Consider the following 21445-nt stretch of genomic DNA (forward strand, 5'->3'; position numbering starts at 1 on the left):
CTTCTGTTTTTTTCCAATCTGCCTGTAGTGTTCCCTTTAGTATTTCTTGAAGATCTGGTCTCTTAATCACAAATTCTCTGTGATTGTCTGAAAATATTTTAATCACATCCTCATTTTTTAAGAACAATTTTGCTGGGCATAGAATTCCTGGTTAGCAGGTTTTCTCTTTCAGAATCTTAAATATATCATACCACTGCCTTCTCACCTCCATGGTTTATTCTGAGGAGTCCACACATAGTCTTATAGGGCTTCCCTTGAATGTGACAGATTGCTTTTCTTTTGCTGCTTTCAAAATTCTCTCTTTCTCTTTGACATCTGACAATCTGATTAGTAAGTATCTTGGAATATGTCTATTTGGATTATTCTGTTTGGGATATGCTGCACTTCTTGGATCTGTAATTTTATGTCTTTTGTAAGAGATGGGAAATTTTCAGTGATTATTTCCTCCACTAGTCTTTCTCTCCCTTTTCCCTTCTCTTCTCCTTTTTGGGACACCCACAACATGTATATTAATGGGTTTCATGATATCATTCAATTCCCTGAGACCATGCTCATATTTTTCCATTCTTTTCCCCATATTTTCCTTGTGTGTTTGAATTCAGATGTCCAGTCCTCTAGTTCAATATCCTTTCTTTTGCATCTTCAAATCTACTGTTGTAGGTTTCCATTGTTTTTTCTTTTTTTTTTCTTTTTGTTGTTGTTGTTGTTCTTGTTGTTCTTGTTTTGCATGGGCAGGCTCCTAGAATCAAACCTGGGTCTCTGGTATGGCAGGAAAGAATTCTGCCAGTAAGCCACCATTGCAACACCCTCCATTGTTTGTTTGTTTGTTTTTATCTCTTTTATTGTGCCTTTTATTCCCTTAAGTTCTGTGGTTTGTTTATTCAAACTTTTGAGTTTTTTATTTGCCCAATGTCTTCTTTATATCCTCCCTTAACTTGTTGATTTGATTTTTGATGAGATTTTCCATGTCTGTTCAAACATCCTGAATTAATTGTTTCAACTCCTGTATCTCATTTGTATTGTTGGTTTGTCACTTTGACTGGGCCATATCTTCAGTTTTCCTGGTATGATTCATTATTTTTTGCTGGCATCTCAGTATTTAATTTCCATAATTAGTTTATTCTGGAGATTCTTTTCACTGTTTAACCTAAGATTGACTTTTTGGATGGCTTCATTCTCTATCTGTTTTTTGACATTCAATTCAGCTTATTCTAGACCTCTGGCATAGGTTTTGTTTAATAGATCTGAATTTTTCAGTTCTTGTATTCTTGTTTCTTGCCCTGCCTGGATGGTGCCTTTTTTTTTTTCCTTAGGAGGATCTTCTTACGTATTATAGACTCCAGTCAGATTTCCCCAAATCAGACTGGCCTCCTCTCAGGAGGAAAGAGTCACCTGCATCAATTTTCCCTGGGCATGAAACCCAGCAGGTTGACAGACTTTCCTATGAGTGTTTTTACTATCCCTGCCCACTACATGGTGCTTGTCTGCCTGCAGGTCTCACTAGCATAAAGTAATGCAGTACCTTTAACTTCAGCAGACTCTCCCTGCTGGGGGCATGGTTGAGACAGAGGAGAGGTTGTAGGCTGGCTTTAATGGCTTCAGTTTTCCAGTCCCTGGGGTCTGAATTCTTTGAGGGAGCGATTCCACCTGAGCTGAGTCAGTTGGAAGTGATGCATAGGGTGAAGTCTGGTAGGGTCTCAACTCTACGCTTCTGTGTCCTGTCTATGTGGAGTCAGGCCCCACTCCTTTCCTGCGGAAGGCACAACCTCCAGGGAATTACTTCCTTTCACCTGATCAGCCTCTGTCTCTCAGACAAGCTTAATTATGCCCTTCCCTGGGGCAGTGCTGGATCCTGAGAATGCCTCCAATTCTATCTAATGTGAGTTCCATGTGGGATTTCAGCCATTTCACCTAGTCCAGACTAGTATACGCTGTGTGTCCAGTCACTGCTGTTCCCCCAGTAGTTGTTCTGTACCACTTCTAACTATTTTCTAGCTGTTTTAGAAGGCTAAATAAATTCCACATTTCACTAAGCCACCATTTTGCCCTGCCCCAATCTCCACTCAACTTCTGACCAACTAGCTACAAATTTGGGGATTCTTACTATGCCTCTGGTTTGAAAATTCACTAGAATGTCTCACAGAACCCCCTGAAAGTTTTATTATAGTAAAAGGATACAAATAAAAAGAAGTCAATAGAAGTGATGCATAGGGCGAAGTCTGGTAGGGTCTCACCTCTAAGCTTCTGTGTCCTGTCTATGTGGAGTCAGGTCACAGAACACTTCCAGCATAGAAATATATTTTCTCAATCATGGAAGCTCCTCCAAACTTCACTGTCCAAGGTTTAAATGAGTTTGTGCCATGTAAAAATGACTGATGGAAATAATGCCCAAATGGTTGGACTCAGTCTGCTGCCCCCCCCCCCAGGGATTGGGGATATGGGCTGATATAACTTGTCTCAAAACCAAAATCCCCTAATCACATGGCTAGTCTTCCATGTGGCTAGCCTCCATCTTAAGGCTGCAGATTTGGCTAGCCTCATACTGAAGTATCATTAACATGAAATATCAAGTGTAGTCCTTAGTCACCATGGAGAACAAAAGACACTCCTATCACAGAAAATTCCAAGAAGGTACCCTCTCCACAGACTGAGGACAAAAACCAGCCAAGTTTTTCATTATTCCAGGCCCCCAGGCCTCCTCCCTCTATAATTCCCACATTCAGCTTCATTCAGTGTTCTAACATTATTATATTACAGTTAGGTTGTATTGTGCTGTCCATTTCTGAATTTTTACAATCAGTCTTGTTGTACAATCTGTATCCCTTCAGCTCCAATTACCCAGTATCTACACTATTTCTATCTCTTGATGGTCTCTGTTACCAACTGAAATTCTCCAAGTTCATTCACTAATGTCAGTTCATATCAATGAGACCATAAAGTATCTGTCCTTTTGTTTCTGGCTAATCTCACTTGGCATAATGTCCTTAAGGGCCATCCATGTTGTTACATGCCTCATGACTTTATTCTGTCTTACAGCTGCATAATATTCCATGGTATGTATATACCACAGTTCGTCTAGCCACTTGTCTGTTGATGGACATTTTGGCTATTTCCATCTCTTGGCATTGTAAATAATGCTGCTATAAACATTGGTGTGTAAATGTCCATTTGTGTTCTTGCCTTCATGTTCTTTGAGTAGATACCTAGCAATGGTATTGCCAGATCATATGGCAGTTCTATACTTATCTTCCTGAGGAACCACCACACTGCCTTCCACAGCTGTTGTACCATTTGACATTCCCACCAACAGTGGATAAGTGTGCCTTTCTCCACATCCTTTCCAGCACTTGTCATTTTCTGTTTTATTGATATTGACTATTCTAGTATGTGTGAGATGATAGCTCATTGTGGTTTTGATTTGCATTTCCCTAATAGCATGGGAAGTTGAACATCTTTTCATATGCCTTTTGGCCGTTTGTATTTCCTCTTCTGGGAAGGGTCTGTTCATGACCATTTTGTAATTGGGTTGTCTGTCTCTTTGTTGTTGAGTTGAACAATCTCTTTATATATTCTGGATACTAGACATTTATCTGATATATCATTTCCAAATATTGTCTCTCATTGTGTAGGCTGTCTCTTTATTTTCTTGATGAAGATATTTGGTGTACAAAAGTGTTTAATTCTGAAGAGTTCCCATTTCTTTCTTCAATGCTTGTGCTTTGGGTGGAAGGTCTAGGAAACCGACTCCTATTATAAGATAAATAAGATATTTCCCTGGATTTTCTTCTAAAAGTTTTATGGTTTTAGATCTAATGTTTAGGTCTTTGATCCATTTTGAGTTAATTTTTGTATAGGGTGTGAGATATGGATCCTCTTTCATTCTTTTGCATATGGATCTCCTGTTCTCTAGGCACCACTTATTGAAAAGACTGTTCTATGCCAGGTGGGTTGGCTTGATTGCCTTATCAAAGATCAATTGTCCATAGAAGAGAGGGTCTATATCTGAGTACTCTATTAGATTCCATTGGTCAGTATATCTATCTTTATGCCAGTACCATGCTGTTTTGACCACTGTAGTTTCATAATACACCTTAAAGTCAGGTAGTGTGAAGCCTCCAACTTCATTTTTCTTTCTCAGGATATTTTTAGCTATTTGGGGCACCCTGACCCTCCAGATAAATTTGGTTATTGGTTTTTCTATTTCTGAAAAGTAAGTTTGGGGGATTTTAATTGGTATTGCATTGAATCTGTAAATCAATTTAGGTAGAATCAACATCTTAACTATATTTAGTCTTCCAATCCATGAATACAGTATGCTTTCCATTTATTTAGGTCTTCTATGATTTCTTTTCTCAATTGCTTGTAGTTTTCTTTGTATAGGTCTTTTGTATCTTTGGTTAAATTTATTCCTAAGTTTTTTATTCTTTTGGTTGCAATTGTAAATGGAATTTTTTTCTTGATTTCCCCCTCAGATTGTTTGTTACTAGTGTATAGAAACACTACAGATTTTTGACTGTTGATCTTGTAACCTGCCATTTTGCTGTACTCATTTATTAGCTCTAGCAGTTTTGCTGTGGATTTTTCAAGGTTTTCAACATATAGTATCATATCATCTGCAAACAATGAGAGTCTTCTTCTTTTCCAATTTTGATGCCTTGTATTTCTTTTTCTTGTCTAATTGCTCTGGCTGGAGCTTCCAACAAAATGTTGAATAACAATGGTGATAGTGGACATCCTTGTCTTGTTCCTGATCTTAGGGGGAAGGTTTTTAGTTTTTCCCCATCGAGGATGATGTTAGCTATGGGTTTTTCATATATTCCCTTTATTATGTTGAGGAAGTTGTCTTCTCCTCCTATCCTTTGAAGCATTTTCAATAAGAAAGGATGTTGAATTTTGTCAAATGCCTTTTCTGCATCAATCGAGATGATCATGTGGTTTTTCTGCTTTGATTTGTTGATATGATGTGTTACATTAATTGATTTTCTTATGTTGAACCATCCTTGCATATCTGGGATGAATCCTACTTGGTCATGGTGTACAATTTTTTTTTTTACATGGGCAGGCACCGGGAATTGAACCTGGGTCCTCTGGCATGGCAGGCAAGCATTCTTGCCTGTTGAGCCACCATGGCCCACCCTACAATTTTTTTAATGTGCTGCTGGATTCAATTTGCTAGAATTTTGTTGAGGATATTTGCATCTATATTCATTAGAGAATTGGTCTGTAGTTTTCTTTTTTTGTAATATCTTTTTCTGGCTTTGGTATGAGGGTGATGTTGGCTTCATAGAATGAGTTAGGTAGCATTCCCTCCTCTTCACTTTTTTTTGAAGAATTTGAGCAGGATTGGCACCAATTCTTTCTTGAATGTGTGGTAGAATTCACATGTGAAGCCATCTGGTTCCTGGACTTTTCTTTTTGGCGAGTTTCTTAATGACTGATTCAATTTCTTTACTTGTGATTGTTTTGGTGAGGTCGTCTATTTCTTCTCAAGTCAATGTTGGTCATTCATGCCTTTCTAGGAAGTTGTCCATTTCATCTACATTGTCTAGCTTATTAGCATAAAGTTGTTCATAGTATCCTCTCATTATTTCCTTTATTTCTGTGGGATCAGTGGTTATGTCTCCTCTTCCATTTCTGATCTTATTTATTTGCATCCTCTCTCTTTTTCTTTTTGTCAACCTTACTAAGGGTCCATCAATCTTATGGATTTTCTCATAGAACCAACTTCTGGTTTTGTTAATTTTCTCAATTGTTTTCAATTTCATTTCTTTCTGCTCTAATCTTCATTATTTCTTTCCTTTTGCTTGCTTTGGGGTTAATTTGCTGTTCTTTCTCTGGTTCTTCCAAGTGGACAGTTAATTCCTCGATTTTTGCTCTTTCTTCTTTTTTGATCTAGGCATTTAAGATGATAAATTTCCCTCTTAGCACTGCCTTTGCTGCATCCCATAAATTTTGATATGTTGTATTTTCATTTTCTTTGAGATATTTACTGATTTCTCTTGTAATGTCTTCCTTGACCCACTGGTTGTTTAAGAGTGTATTGTTGAGCCTCCACATATTTGTGAATTTTCTAGTGCTCTGCCTATTATTGATTTCCAGCCTCATTCTTTTATGATCTGAGAAAGTGTTTTGTATGATTTCAATCTTTTTAAATTTATTGAGGCTTGCTTTGTGACCCAGAATATGGTCTATCCTTGAGAATGATCCATGAGCACTTGAGAAAAAGATGTATCCTGCTGTTGTGGGGTGTAATGTTCTATATAAGTCTGTTAAGTCTAGCTCATTTATTGTATTATTCAAATTCTGTTTCTTTATTGATTCTCTGTCTAGATGTTCTGTCCATTGATGAGAGTGGGGAATTGAAGTCTCCAATTATTATGGTAGATGTGCCTATTTTTCTTTTCAGTGTTTGCCTTATGTACTTTGGAGCATTCTGGCTCAGTGAATAAGTACTTATAATTGTTATGTCTTCTTGTTGAATTGTTCCTTTTATTATATAAAGTATCCTTATTTGTCTCTTTTAACTGTTTTACATTTGAAGTCTAATTTGTTGGATATTAGTATAACTACTCTTGCTCTTTTCTGCTTGTTATTTGCATGGAATATCTTTTCCCAACCTTTCATTTTCAACCTATGTTTATCCTTGGGTTTAAGATGCCTTTCCTGTAGACAGCATATAGATGGGTCCTCTTTTTAAATCCATTCTACCAGTCTATGTCTTTTGATTGGGGAGTTTAATTCATTAACATTTAGTCTCATTACTGTATGGGCAATACTTTCTTCTACCATTTTGTATTTTGGATTTTACATGTCATATCTAATTTTTCTTCTTTTTACCTTTACTGATAGTCTTCATTTCTATACTCTTCTCCATACCTCTCTCTTCTGTCTTTTCATATCTCTCTCTAATGCTCCCTTTAGTATCTCTTGCAGAGCCGGTCTCTTGGTCACAAATTGTCTCTGTGAATTTTTGTTTGCAAATGTTTTAATTTCCCCCTCATTTTTGAAAGACAGTTTTGCTGAACATAGAATTCTTGGTTGGCAGTTTTTCTCTTTTAGTGTCTTAAACATATGATCCCACTGTCCTCTCACCTCCATGGCTTCTGCTGAGAAATCTACACATAGTCTTATTGGGCTTCCCTTGTATGTGATGGATTGTCTTACACTTGCTGCTTTCATGATTCTCTCTTTCTCTTTCACATGTGACATTCTGATTAGTAAGTGTCTTGGAGTATGTCTGTTTGGATCTATTCTATTTGAGGTATGCTGCACTTCTTGGATCTGTAATTTTAAGTCTTTCATAAGAGTTGAGAAGTTTTCAGTGATGATTTCCTCCATTAGTTTTTCTCCTCCTTTTTCCTTCTCTTCTCCTTCTGGGACACCCACAACATGTATACTCATGCGCTTCATGTTGTCATTCAATTCCCTGAGTCCCTGCTCATATTTTTCCATTCTTTTCCTTATATTTTCTTTTGCTCATTGGATTTCAGGTGTCCCATCCTCCAGTTCATTAATCCTATCTTCTGCCTCTTGAAATCTGGCATTGTAGGTTTCCATTGTTTTTTTTTTTTTTTCACCTCTTCTATTGTGCCTTTCATTACCATAAGTTCTGTGATTTTTTTCAGACTTTCAATTCTTCTTTTTGTTCATTCCTTGCCTTCTTTATATCCTCCCTCAATTCATTGATTTGATTTTTGATGAGGTTTTCCATGTCTATTCGAACATTCTGAATTAATAGTTTCAACTCCTGTATCTCATCTGAATTGTTAGTTTGTTCCTTTGACTGGGTCATTTCTTCAATTTTCAGAGTATGATTCGTTATTTTTTGCTGGTGTCTAGGCATTTAATTACCTTAATTAGTTTATTCTGGAGATTGTTTTCCCTTTTTTTTACTTAGGTTTTTCTTGCTGGATCATTTTGTTGTCTGTTCTTTGACATTCAGTTTAGCTTATTCTAGTCCTCAAACTTAGGTTTTGTTTAATCAGAATTTTTCAGTTCTTGTTGCTTTGTTTCTTGCCCTGCCCATATGGTGCCTTTCACCCACCCCTTAGGAGGGTCTACTTAGGTATTATAGACCCCAGTCAGATTTTTCCAGACCAAACAGGTCTCCTCTCAGGAGGAAAGAATCACCTGCATCAGTTTTCCTTGCAGGTGAGACCCAGCAGATTAAAAGGCTTTCCTATGAAGTCTCTAGACTTTGTGTTTTTCCTATCCTGACCAGTATGTGGTGCTTTTCTGCCTATGGGTTCCACCAGCATAAGGTGATGTGGTACCTTTAACTTCAGCAGACTCTCCCTGCTGGGGGCATGGTGGAGACAAGGGAGAGGTTGTAGGCTGGCTTTCATCACTCTACTTTTCCAGACCCTGGATTCTGAATTCCCTGAGGGAGGGATCCCACCTGAGCTAGATCCCAGCCCTCTCCTGGGGAAGGCACAGGCTCCAGCGAGCTCTCAAACAAGCTCAATTCTCCCTATGCCTGGGGCAGTGGAGCCCGAGAAGCCTTGCCGCTGTATCCAAACAGTAATCAATCCATAGAAACAGCCACAAAAGAGAAAAAGAAAAATCCTTTTCAGAGCAGGGACCTCTTTCTTTGGGTTTGCCAATCAAGAGCTTAAGTTGGTATGCTGCTTTGTGTATCTCCAGGTCCTATGTGCCCCCTCCTTTCCTGCAGGGCCCAGACCTTTTCAGATCCAAAAAACCCTCTGTTTTGTTTTTGTTTTTTTTCTTTTCTTTTTCTGTCAGCCCTGCCCCCTCTGCCCCGGGCTAAAAACAGTGACCTCTGCTTTTACGCAAGGTTCAGCTGAGCTGGGGGCCTATTTTTAGTAGTCAGAATTTGTTATTTAATTCCACATTTGGAATTCTGTTGTGCGCAGCCCCTGCTGCTAGTAAAGTTCCTTTCCTTTCCCCTCTGGGAAGCAGCCTGTGAGGGAGGGGCACTGGCCACTATAGCTTGGGGCACTCACAGTTTGGGGGGGAGCTGGCAGCTGGTCCATCTGGTCCAGACTGAGGTATGCTGTGTTTCTGGTCAATGACATGGCCCCAGAAGTTGTTCTGTACTGTTCCTGGCTATTTACTAGCTGTTCTGGAGGATGAACTAAATCACACACCTCACTGAGCTGCCATCTTGCCTTCCTAATTTTTTTATTTTTTTTAAACATAGCAGCATACAAAAACATTCTTACCATATGATTATTCCATTCTTTGTATATACTCAATAAGTTACAATAACATCACATAGTTGTGTATTCATCACCATGATCATTTCTTAGAACACTTGCAACAATTCAGAAAAAGAAATAAAAAGAAAAAAAAAAGAAAAAAACCTCATACATACCATACCCCTTACTCCTCCCTTTCATTGATTGCTAGCGTTTCCATCTACCCAATATATTTTATCCTTTAAAACAGCCCACTTTTAACAGTTTGAATACTCTCAGGTCTCTCTGAGCCTTCATTCTACTTTGGGCATTTACAATAACCTTCAAGAATTCTCTAGTATATGCAACATTTTCCTTTCCAGTAAGGATTTCCTCTGCTCAGCTCCTTTCCCCAGGGTCCTAGACTGTACTCATCTTTCTTTTTTTAACTTTGTTTTTGCATAGTATAACATATAAAGAGTAAAGAAAGAAAAAAAGCAATAGTTTTCAAAGAACTCTTCTACAAGTAGTTACAGGACAGGACCCAGAGCTTGTCATGAGCTACCATACCATCATCTAAGAAATTTCCTTCTAGCTGCTCCAGAACATTGGACTCTAGAACGAATTTTTTTTATCATCACAATTGACTTTTTTGTGAAAAATAGCATATACACAAAAAAGCAATAAATTCCAAAGCACAGTTGTAGAACATATTTTAGAGTTTGGCATGGGTTACAATTCCCCAATTTTAGGTTTTCACTTCTAGCTGATTTAAAATACTGGAGACTAAAAGAAATATCAATATAATGATTCAGCAATCATACTTGTTTTTTAAACCCTATATTTTCTGTATAACTCCACCATTACCTTTGATCTTTCTCCCACTCTTTAGTGGTATAAGGGTGTTTTAGTTTGCTAGTTGCTGGAATGCAATATACCAGAACTGGAATGGCTTTTTAAAAGGGGAATTTAATAAGTTGCTACATTACAGTTCGAAGGCCATGTAAATGTCCCAATTAAAGCAAGTCTACACAAATGTCCAAATTAGGGCACCAAAAAGAGGTTACCTTCACTCATGAAAGGCTGATGAAGTACAGGGTTTCTCTCTCAACTGGAAAGGCATATGGCAAACATGGCAACATCTGCTAGCTTTCTCTCCTGGCTTCTTGTTTCATGAAGTTCCACTAGGGGTATTCTTCTTCATCTCCAAAGGTCTCTGACTGCATGGGCTCTGTCTCTTTCAGAATCTCGAGCCTTTTCCAAAATGCTTCCTCTTTTAAAGGATTTCAGCAAACTAATCAAGACCCACCTGGAATGGGTGGAGTCACATCTCCCTCTAATCCAAGGTTAATACCCACAATTGGGTGCGACATCTCCTTGGAGATAACCTAGTCAGGCTTCCAATTTATAGTACTGAATAGGGATTAAGAGAAAAGGGTGCCTCCACATGCTGGGTTAGGATTAAAACATGGCTTTTCTAGGGTACATAAATTATTTCAAGGTGTCACAATGGGCTATGCCAATTCTAACTTTTTTATGTTGAAGAGGGCTATCAATAATTCAGGATGGGGTGGAACTAGATGTTCTGGAAAGACTAGCCCCTCTGCATTTCAGGACTTATCTGGTACAGGAACCCATTGGGAGGTTGTAGGTTTCTGGAAAGTTACCCTAGTGACCTTTGTAGAATCTTATGTAATGCCCAGGGTATTCTTTAGGATGGGCAGGAATGGTTTTGGGTGGGATTTGGCAAGTTATGGTAGTAGCAATGTCTAACTGAAGTTTGCATGAGAGTGACCTCCAGAGTAGTCCCTCAACTCTATTTGAACTCTCTCAGCCACTGATACCTTATTTGTTACACTCCTTTTCCCTCTTTTGGTCAAGATGGCATTACTGATCCCATGGTACTGGGGCAAGACTCATCCCTGTGGGTTATCTCCCATGTCTGCCAGGGAGGCTTTCCCCTGGATGTCATGTCCCCCATGGGTGGGAGGGCAATGATTTCACTTGCAGAGTTGGGCTTAGAGAGAGGCCACATCTGAGCAACAAAAGAAGTCCTCTGGAGGTGATTTTAAGGCATACCTATATGTAGGCTAAGCTTCTCTACCACATACATAAGTTTCACAAGAGCATGCCTCAAGTTCAAGGGCATGGTCTTTTGATTTGTGTGTCCATAATGTTTGAGACAGTATCCAGGGTTCCCCTGGTAGTAAAGTTTAATAGTTCCATATTTTTTCTCCCATCTCTTAAGAGACTTTGCCAATACTTTTTTATTATCTGCTTAATATATTCTAGTGTGTATCCAGGCATTATATTCAGCTACACAGGATTAAAGGCTGTCATTCTTATTCTGGACTCCCTGTGTTTGGGTTGTTTAAATGATCTATCCAGACAGGTTGAGTTAGATTATGTGCTAATGAAAATTTAGGTTCTGGACAAGATAAACCTTTCTTCCTTTGGCATCAAAGAGAATGTGAAGTTCTAAAATGCAGGCAGTATCTTCCTTACCCCTGCGTTCTGAATACCTTAATCCTGGCCTGACTGGCTTTGTTCTTATCTCTAAATACAAGGTTACGCATATATAAAACATCCCCTCAAAATTCAGAAATAACAATTACCACTCCAGACTAAATGTGGTTGCTCTGTGAACTTACAGTCTAGGCTCCAGTTTTCTTATAAGTATTTTCTAAATCAGATCATACAATATTTGCTCTTTTGTTTCTGGCTTATTTTGCCTCACCAAATAATATCCCACATGCTCTCTTTTTTCATCTTGACTGTATAAATATATACAACATAAGCCTTCTCATCTTAATCACTCCCAAGCATACATTCAATAGAATTAATCACATTCACTCATCACCTTTCATTACAAAAACTTTCACATACTTATCTTAGGTAGGGAGATGGGGCCATGGGAATTCTCCTGTTTACATAGATATAAATGTCTTCTCTTCCTTAGGAAATCATTTCCTCACAGTCCAGGGCACTGCACTGTATGTTTCTTGCCCAAGACAGCACTACTTTACTGCTCCCTTGCAGCATTCTGTAGTAATGAAGTTCTGTGAACAGCCTTCTACACACAGGGCCAGTTCTGGAATCGCAACTCCCTCAGGTCACCACCAGACAAATTGGCCCAGATATACATGCTCAATATGTGAAGGAAGGTTATTCTGCTTCCTCCAGAATGTAGACCAGGGATATGCACATTAGGAATGGAGACTGTTTCATGTAGAGCCCTGACAGTCTTGGAAGGGGCCATCCAGGGCATCAGGTGATCCTACCACTATTAAGGAGGCTTTTTCCTGATTCAGTGCTTGCCCTGCTACTGCAGTCCTTCAACTGACTTCTGGTTGTTGAGAAAGATGTTTCTGTCAGTTCTTTCTGATTTTTTCAAAGTTTCTGTGGGACAGAGCCCTGTAACTTCCCATTCCACCATCTTGATCAGGAGTGCCCTTTTAATTTTTTAAACTGCTGCCTTCTTGACTCCATGGTTTTTGATGAGAAGTTGCCACTGAATCTTATTGAGGATCCCTTATATGTGATGAGTCCCTGTTCTCTTATTGCTTTCACAATTCTCTCTTTATCTCTGACATTTGACATTCTGATTAGTATGTGCCTCAGAGTAGATATATTAGGATTTATTCTGTTTGGAGTACATTGTGGACATGTATATTTATGCCTTTCATAAGAGTTGGGAGAGTTTTGGCCATTATTTCTTCAAATGTTCCTTCTACCCTTTTTACCTTTTCTTTTCCTGTGACACTCATGGCACATAGTTTGTATGCTTCATGCTGCAGCTCATGTCCCTGAGACACTGTTCTAGTTTGCAAGCTGCTGGAATGTGATATACCAGAAATGGAATGGCTTTTTAAAAAGGGAATTTATTAAGCTGCAAGTTTACATTTCTAGGCTGTGAAAATGTCCAAATTAAAGCAAGTCTATAGAAATGTCCAATCTAAGGCATCCAGGGAAAGATATCTTGGTTCAAGAAGGCCAACAATGTTCAGGGTTTCTCCCTCAACTAGAATGGCACATGGTGAACATGGTGACATCTGCTATCTTTCTCTTCAAGCTTCTTGTTTCATGAAGCTCCTCCAGGGGCATTTTCCTTCTTCATTTCCAAAGGTCTCTGGCTGCATGGGCTCTGCTGTTCTCATGGTGCTCTCCAAATTCTTCTTCTTTTAAAGGATTCCAGAAAATTAATCACAATCCACCTGAAGTCTCTAATCAAAAGCCTTGATCAATGATACACAGTGCCAACCCCTGGTATTGGAGAAGAGGATTTTCATGTTCCATTCTATCACCAGCAAACTAGCCAGTGGCTGGACCCTACAATGGCCTGCCAGAAGGATAGGGTATGGGCATCAGTGGCAGCCACATAAGGAGAGCAGTTTTTTGTCCTTTGGTAAAGGACAAAAGAAGAGCTCTCCTCCAGCTCTTCTCTGGATGTTGTACAGTGTTCTGCTGCCTCCAGAATGTCAAGATACTTGTTTCAGACAGTTCCTGCCTATTTAATAGCCTATTTAATAGTTGTTCTAGTGGAAGGACTGAGTCCTAAAACTCTATACTCTGCTATATTCCCACAATCCTACCTCCGAATCCATACAATTTTTTACTTTTCTTCAGGGATATACCAGACCAAAAAGAATAAAGAACAAAAAAAATGTGTACTGCTCTTTAAGTCTTCTGATAAATTCTGGTATGGAAGCTGCTGTTGTCAAGGGTCCCAAAACCAAGGCTAGCATCTGTGCTGTTCCCTCAGGGATTTACCAGCCCAAAAGGAAAAAAATATAGAAGATAATAACACAGAAAACAGAAAAAGCTGCACTACCACTTTAAGTCTCCTGATAGACACTGATGATAAACCAGAAGCTGTTGCTACTGAGAGGGCTGAAACTGAGGCTAGTGCCTGTGTTAGTTGTTCAGGGAGCCACCATATCAACCTTAACTTGTATCTCCAACATTTTGGAGGATGTTTTGGTTTGCTAAAGCTACCAAAATGCAATATACCAGAAATGGATTGGCTTTTACGATGGGGATTTATTAGCCTTCAAATTTACACTTCTAAGGCCATGAAAATGTCCAATTAAGGCATCAACAAGATGATAGTCTTCTCTAAAACAGGTTTCTGGAACCTAAAGTTCCTATGTCTGATAGTAAGGCCCATGGCTGGCATCTTCTGGCCCTTTGCTCCTGAGTTTCATTGCTTTCATCTTCTCATTCCCAAGGTTTCCTCTCTGAGCTTCTGTAGGTCCTGAGATTCTCTGGGGCTTTTCTCTCTAAGCTCTCAGTTTTTCCTGTATTTTATTCTCTCAGAAAGGACTCCAGTAAAAGGATTAAGACTCGTCTTGAATGAGCTGAGTCACATCTCAATTGAAATTATCTAGCCAAAATGTCCCACCCACAATAAGTCTGCATCCACAAGAATGAATTAAAAGAATGTGGCCTTTTCTGGGATACACAACAGCTTCAAATCAACACATAGGACAGCACACAGGTTTCCTCTGCCTGTCCTTGCTCCAGCTGGCCAATCCCAGTGTTTGAGAAATGTCCAAAGGCTGAGAAATAGGGCATGGTCACCAGCTTATGTACGTACCCACTTACAAAAGCTTCAAAGCTTGGCAGCCTCTCCTTTCACCTGGCATTTCCATGTTTGTTCTAAATGCCCAATCAGTTTTCAAAGTAACCTACTAATTAATTCCAGTCTTTTTTCCAGCTCATTTATTGTTCTGGTGAAGAGACAAATCTCTACAATTTCCTACTCCACCATTTGTATCTCTGCCTTCTCTTAATTTTATTTCTTCTTTCAAATCTTTCTGCCTTTTATTTTATTTTATTTTGTCTTATAGCAATGGCTAGAACACCCAGTACAAAATAAATCAAGAGTGGTCAGGGCAGAAAAACTTGCCTTGTTCCTGATTTTAGGAGGACAAAGTATTTAGTCCCTTACCATCGTGTGATGTTAGCTGCAGGTTTTTGGGAGGTGCCGTCTATCAGACTCAAGAAATTCTCCTCTATTCTTCACTTGCTGAGAGTTTTTAAATTAAGTTGTTTTTCTTTCTCTATTTGATTTTAAAAGCTTTTAAAAACAAGGGATAGTCACACGTTGAAAATATTTTTTATAAGTTTGTCTTTTCTATGGTATATTGTAGCTTTTACTTTCATAATGAAATGTATTAAATATAATCAATGAAGTAAGCACAGATTTTCAAAAATATGGGATGCTTCACAAATTTGTGTGTCATCCTTGCACAGGGGCCATGCTAATCTTCTCTGTACCATTCCAATTTTAGTATATGTGCTACTGAAGTGGGAACTATTGTTAGTTTTTAACCATGTGAAAAATTTGAAATATAATGTGGTTTAATGTCCTATTCTTTGTGGCTTCTGGGTTTTGTGTCTATCTAGATAGGCCTTTCCCAGTCCCTTCTTCAGTGGGTGAGGCACTCCTGGTTGTCCTACTTCTTTGCCTGTTGATGAAGTAAGGAATTAACCAAGGTAATTTTAAATACTAAAATATGGTTAAAAACAGTATTTTTGGCAGAATACTGTAAGATTAAAGATAAAATAACTATAAAATATTGTATCCAATAGTTTGTTTTTCATGGAGGTCAGCACATATGAAACGACTTACTGTATGTATCAGGATTGAGCAAATAAATAAAGATACTGTGGATAATAACAACTAGGTTTCTCACTGTAAAAGCAAAGAGTTATAAGTAAGGAAACAGGGAAGGCTAAAATAAAACCTATGATATTGGATTGGAATCAAAATCAATAAGAACTCATATAATTATATTTACAGATATATTGATAGATATAGAAATAAATATAGACATATGAGTGTGCATGTATTAGTATATGTATATACATATATTCTTTAGCTTTGTGTGCTGAGATGACCTAGAAGCAATAATACCATAATCACAATGAGCACATCTGATATTTGTTTCTAAAAATCATTCTCCAGTAAACAGGGTTCCCTAGAGAAATGGCTGATTTCAGGTCAGAGACATGGAAACTACAAGATTAGCCTTCTTGTAGTTTAGACAAGATTAGACATCTTGTGCTGTCAGAAAATAAGCTAGGGCTCTGAAAATAATGGGGCATGCTGAATAGTTGAAAGAAACAATTTGAAGAAACATTGTACAAAATGCCAAAACTTAGTGGTGTAACAACAAACATTTGCTATGTCACAGTTTTCATGGATCTGAAATTCAGGCACAATTTAGTTGGGCTCCTTTGGCTCATGGTTTCTCATGAAATTGCAGCATGGTTTCTCATGAGATTGCAGTCAAACTGTTAGCCAGGAATATCTCAAGACTTGCCTGGGGAAGAATCCGCCCCAAGCTCACATACATGGTTCTTAACATGATTAATTTCTTTTTTGGACTGTTTAAGAGCCTCAGTTACTCACTAACTGCTTTTCAGAAGCCTCCATCACTTCCTTACCATGTGGGCCTCTCCATGGTGCATTTCACATCATGCACCTGGCTTCCATCAAAGCAAGGGAGCAAAGGTAGCAAGAAAGTAATAGAGAATGCCAAAATTGGAAGACACAGCCTTTTTCTTATCCTTATCTTGGAAGTGACATCCCATAAACTCTGATATATTCTACTTATTATAAGTGTCTTTTTCATTTATAAAGCCCACACTCAAGGGATGGAGATTACATGTGGGCATGAATACCAGGAAGTGGGCTTCATCAGATGCCATCGTATAAGCTGCCTACAACAAGCTTTCAACAGTCAAATCTAAGACAATTTGAGCAACAGAATAAATAATGATACTAAAGGATATAACCCACAGAATAAAATAAATATCAATGAGTCTGTACTGATATAAACAAAATAATTGTATAAATAAATAAATGGAGGAGGAGAGTATAACATTTCCATACAGTAGAATTCCATTTAATAAAAATAGAAAGAAAAATTGAAATAGAAAATTACCATTTGGCAAACACCTCAGTAATAATTACTCTAGGCAAGAATGGAAACTAAAATTTAATGGATGAAATTATGATGAGAAACTGAATAGTTTCATAATCTCAAGGTTTCTTCCTACTTGTTACTGATTAATTACAAAAGAAAGAATTTAACTTTACAGTGGATAAACCTGGCAGATACCAACTTAACAAGTTATCAGAGTTGGCAACATCATGTACTGTTCTAGCTTGTAAGCTACCCAGAATGTAATATACCAGAAACAGAATGGCTTTTTAAAAGGGGGAATTTAATAAGTTGCTCATTTATAGTTCTAAGGCTAAGATAATATCCCAATTAAAGATAGGCTATAAAAATGTCCAAATTAAGGCACCAACAAGAGGTTATCTTCACTCAATAAAGGTTGATGAAGTTTGGGATTTCTCTTTCAACTGAAAAGGCATATGGCAAACATGGTGACATTTGCTGGCTTTCTCTCCAGGCTTCTTGTTTCATGAAGCTCCCCCAGGGATGTTTTCTTTCTTAAGCTCCAAGGGTCTCTGGCTGCATGGGCTCTCATCATTCTTGTGGCTATCTTGTCATCCTCACATCATTTTCAACGGACTCTCTCCAAAATGTTTCCTCTTTTAAAGGATTCCAGTCAAGGCCCACCTGGAATGGGTGGAGTCACATCTCCCTCTAATGAAAAGTTAATACTCACAATCAGGTGAGTCACATCTCCGTGGGAACAATAGAAAAGCTCCCAGCCAACAATATTGAATGAGGATTAAAGGACATGGCTTTTCTGGGGTCCACCACAGATACAAACCAGCACATGCACCCACACTCTGTTAAGATGCACTGAAAAGTATCTAATAAGTTTAATAGCTGTATCAAATACAGTACTGGTTTACAAAGGTTTTTGTACATTTTTGAGATCATTCACGTGACCAAATATCTGGGAAAGTGTTTTTTCACCTATGATTTGTCTGTCATTGATGATTTTTTTTCTTTTCTAGAAATTGTGATATTGAGGGAAATTTATCTATACTCTTCTTCTGCTATAACACAGTTTAGAAAAAAATGTGTATATGTCTAAGAATTGTTCAATGAGCACATTTTTTCAATACTACACATGAAGGAATCAAATTTTATATCCTTGAAGTGCTGTACCAGTGCTGGCTGGAGGTATTAAGACTGAATTTATTAACTAGATATTTATTTAGCATTCAAAGTAATTTGTGAATTTGTTTTGTATTTATAAAATTTGTACCTGGAAAATATTCTTTCATTTTTAAGCATTTTACTGTGTTTTATTTCTCTAACTTCCTTAATGATCAATCAAAAAAAAAAGGTAAAACCCTCCCTGTTCCCTTTACAGTTCTTTAAGTTTTTTAGAATGGAATCATAAGTTTCTATGTACAACTTTTTTTAATTTTTAAATTTTTAAAAATATATAACAACAAACAAATGCATTCTTAACTTTGATCATTCTGTTCTACATATATAATCAAAAATTCACAATATCATCACATAGTTGCATATTCATCATCATGATCATTTCTTAGAAAATTTGCATCAATTCAAAAAAAGAAATAAAAGAAAACAGAAAAAACTTCATACATACTATATCCCTCACCCCTCCTCCTCACCAATAATGAACATTTCACTCTAAATTTATTTTAACATTTGTTCCTCCTATTATTTATTTGTGTTCTATATGTTTTACTCATCTGCTGATAAGGTGGATAAAAGGAGCATCAGACACAAGGTTTTCACAATCACACAGTCACATTGTGAAAGCTATATCATTACACAATCATCTTCAAGAAAAATGGCTAATGGAACACAGCTCTACATTTTCAGGCAGTTCCCTGCAGCCTCCCCATTACATCTTGACTAACAAGGTGACATCTATTTAATGCATAAGAATAACCTCCAGGATAACCTCTTGACTCTGTTTGGAATCTCTCAGCTATTGATACTTTATTTTGTCTCATTGCTCTTCCCCCTTTTGGTCAAGAAGGTTTTCTCAATCCCTTGATGCTAAGTCTCAGCTCATTCTAGGGGTTTTCTCAATCCCTTGATGCTGAGTCTCAGCTCATTCTAGGATTTCTGTCTCACGTTGCCAGGAAGGTCCACACCCCTGGGAGTCATGTTCCATATAGACAGGGGAAGGGTGATGAGTTTGCTTGTTGTGTTGGCTGGAGAAAGAGGCCACATCTGAGTAACAAAAAGGTCTTGTGGGTGACTCTTAGGCCTAATTTTAAGTAGGCTTGACCTATCCTTTGCGGGGTTAAGTTTCATATGAACAAACCCCAAGATTGGGGGCTCAGCCTATAGCTTTGGTTGTCCACACTGCTTGTGAGAATATCAAGAATTCAACTTGGGGAAGTTGAATTTTCCCCCTTTCTCACCATTCTCCAAAGGGGATTTTGCAAATACTTTTTTATTCACTGTTCAAATCACTCTGGGATTTATTGAGGCATCACTCTGGACAAACCAACAAAATCTCATGTCCTACTCAAGTTTCCATGTACTTATGGTGTTCAGTGAAGCTGTCTACATAAGATATATTGGGGAATGCACTAGTCAAAATATAAATTTGTACCAAATAAACATTTTTTGCTTTAGTCTTACACATAAGTTAAAATTTTTAAATATTAATTACCATCTATTTTCAATACCCTGCAGTAATGACATTCCTTTCTTCTTACTCATGCAAAAACATTTTTTAAATTTGTGCATCTAGTCACTATTATTATACACTCTAGGCATTCCTAGATTATACCATCTCAGGCTTTATTGTCTATCTTTCTTTCTGATTTCATTCGTGCCCCCAGCCCTCTTCCCTCTATCATTCTCACATTCAGCTTCATTCAGTGTTTTAACATAATTGTATTTATGTACAACTTTTTTAAGTGTACAAATAAAGTGATAATTTAAAAGAAAGAAGCACTGAAAAATGCATGGCATCATTTCTGTAGTATTCTGCAAAAAAAAAAATGCATAATCTCAATATTATCAATGAAAAAACATCAAAAATCCCAAAGTGAGGGGCATTCCATAAAATGACTTTTCAGTACTCTCAAAAGTGTCAAGGTCATGAAAGACAAAGAAACACTAAAAAACTATCACAGATTGCCAGAGGCTAAGGAGACAAGATAACTAAAGGCAACATGGAACCCTAAATTGGATCCTGGATCAGAGGAAGAAGGACTTTAATGGGAGAATAAGAAAAATTTGAGTAAAGTCTGTAAATTAATCGGTATTATTGTGCCAAGATTAATTTTCTGTATTAGATAATTGTGTTGTGGTTACATAAAATGCTCACAGTAGGGGAATCAGGTTGAAGAAAATACAGGAACTCTGTGTTGTTATTCCTATTATTTTATTTTATTTTTTTATTTTTTTGCATGAGCAGGCACCGGAAATTGAACCTGGGTCTCCAGCATGGCAGGCAAGAACTCTCCCTGCTGAGCCACCATGACCCATCCTCTTATTATTATTTTAAAGGGTTTATTGAGATATAGTTTACCTTTAGCAGTCATTCCCCACTGATCCGTCCCTCAGCCGTCAGCAAAGATTAATTTTTTTTGTCTCTATAGTATTGCTTATTTGGACATACAAATGGAACCACATAATATATGGCTGCTTGTGATTGGCTTCTTTCACTTAGCATAAAGTTTACAAAATTTATCCATGTTGTAACAAATATCAGTACTTCAGGTCTTTCTCTTGTCAATTAATATTCCATTGTATAATAATATCTCATTTTGTTTATCCAACTATCATTTGAATTGTTTCTACTTTTTGTCTACTATAAATAATGCTGCTGTGAACATCTGCTTACAACTTTTTACATGGAGGTATGTTTTCATTTCTTTGAGGTATGTACATAAGAGTGGAATTGCTGGCCATATGGTAATTCTGTGCTTACCTTCTTGAGGAACTGCTGGACTGTTTTCCAGGGTGACTATACCACTTTAAATTACTGCAAGAAATATACAAGAATTCCAACTTTTCCACATTGTCATCAACACTTATTTTCTTTCTTTTTGATCTTTATCATCCTACTGGGTATGGAGTGGGTTTTATTTGCTTTCCGTAATAACTAAAGTTATTAGTTACTAATAACTGAGCATCTTTTTATGTGCTTTTAGCCATTTATATAGCTTCTTTGAAGAAATGTCTATTCAAGTCCTGTGCCCATCTTTAAATCGGATTGCTATTTTTATTGAGTAATAAGTGTTCTTTATATGTTCTGGATACAAACCCATTATCAGATAAATGATTTGCTAATATTTTCTCATAGTTTGTGGGTTGTCCTTTTAACTTTCTTGATAGTGGTGTTTGAAGCACCAAAGTTTTCAATTTTGATAA

General features: G+C 37.6%; 1 long non-coding RNA gene and 1 other non-coding gene across 2 annotated transcripts in view; both read right to left on the reverse strand.

The window, feature by feature from the left end:
- LOC143684736 (uncharacterized) overlaps positions 1-21040 on the reverse strand; it is a 62981-nt gene extending 41941 nt beyond the window's left edge. Inside the window, exon 1 of the long non-coding RNA XR_013176135.1 lies at positions 21003-21040. This is a non-coding gene — a long non-coding RNA (uncharacterized LOC143684736). The remainder of the gene's footprint in view (positions 1-21002) is intronic.
- LOC143652723 (U6 spliceosomal RNA) lies at positions 15348-15454 on the reverse strand. Its single transcript, XR_013160806.1, has one exon. It is a non-coding gene; the product is annotated as a U6 spliceosomal RNA (small nuclear RNA).
- Positions 21041-21445: the final 405 nt, after the last annotated feature.

This window comes from Tamandua tetradactyla, chromosome 1, assembly GCF_023851605.1.
Source record: "Tamandua tetradactyla isolate mTamTet1 chromosome 1, mTamTet1.pri, whole genome shotgun sequence".
Classification (NCBI taxonomy): Eukaryota; Metazoa; Chordata; class Mammalia; order Pilosa; family Myrmecophagidae; genus Tamandua; species Tamandua tetradactyla.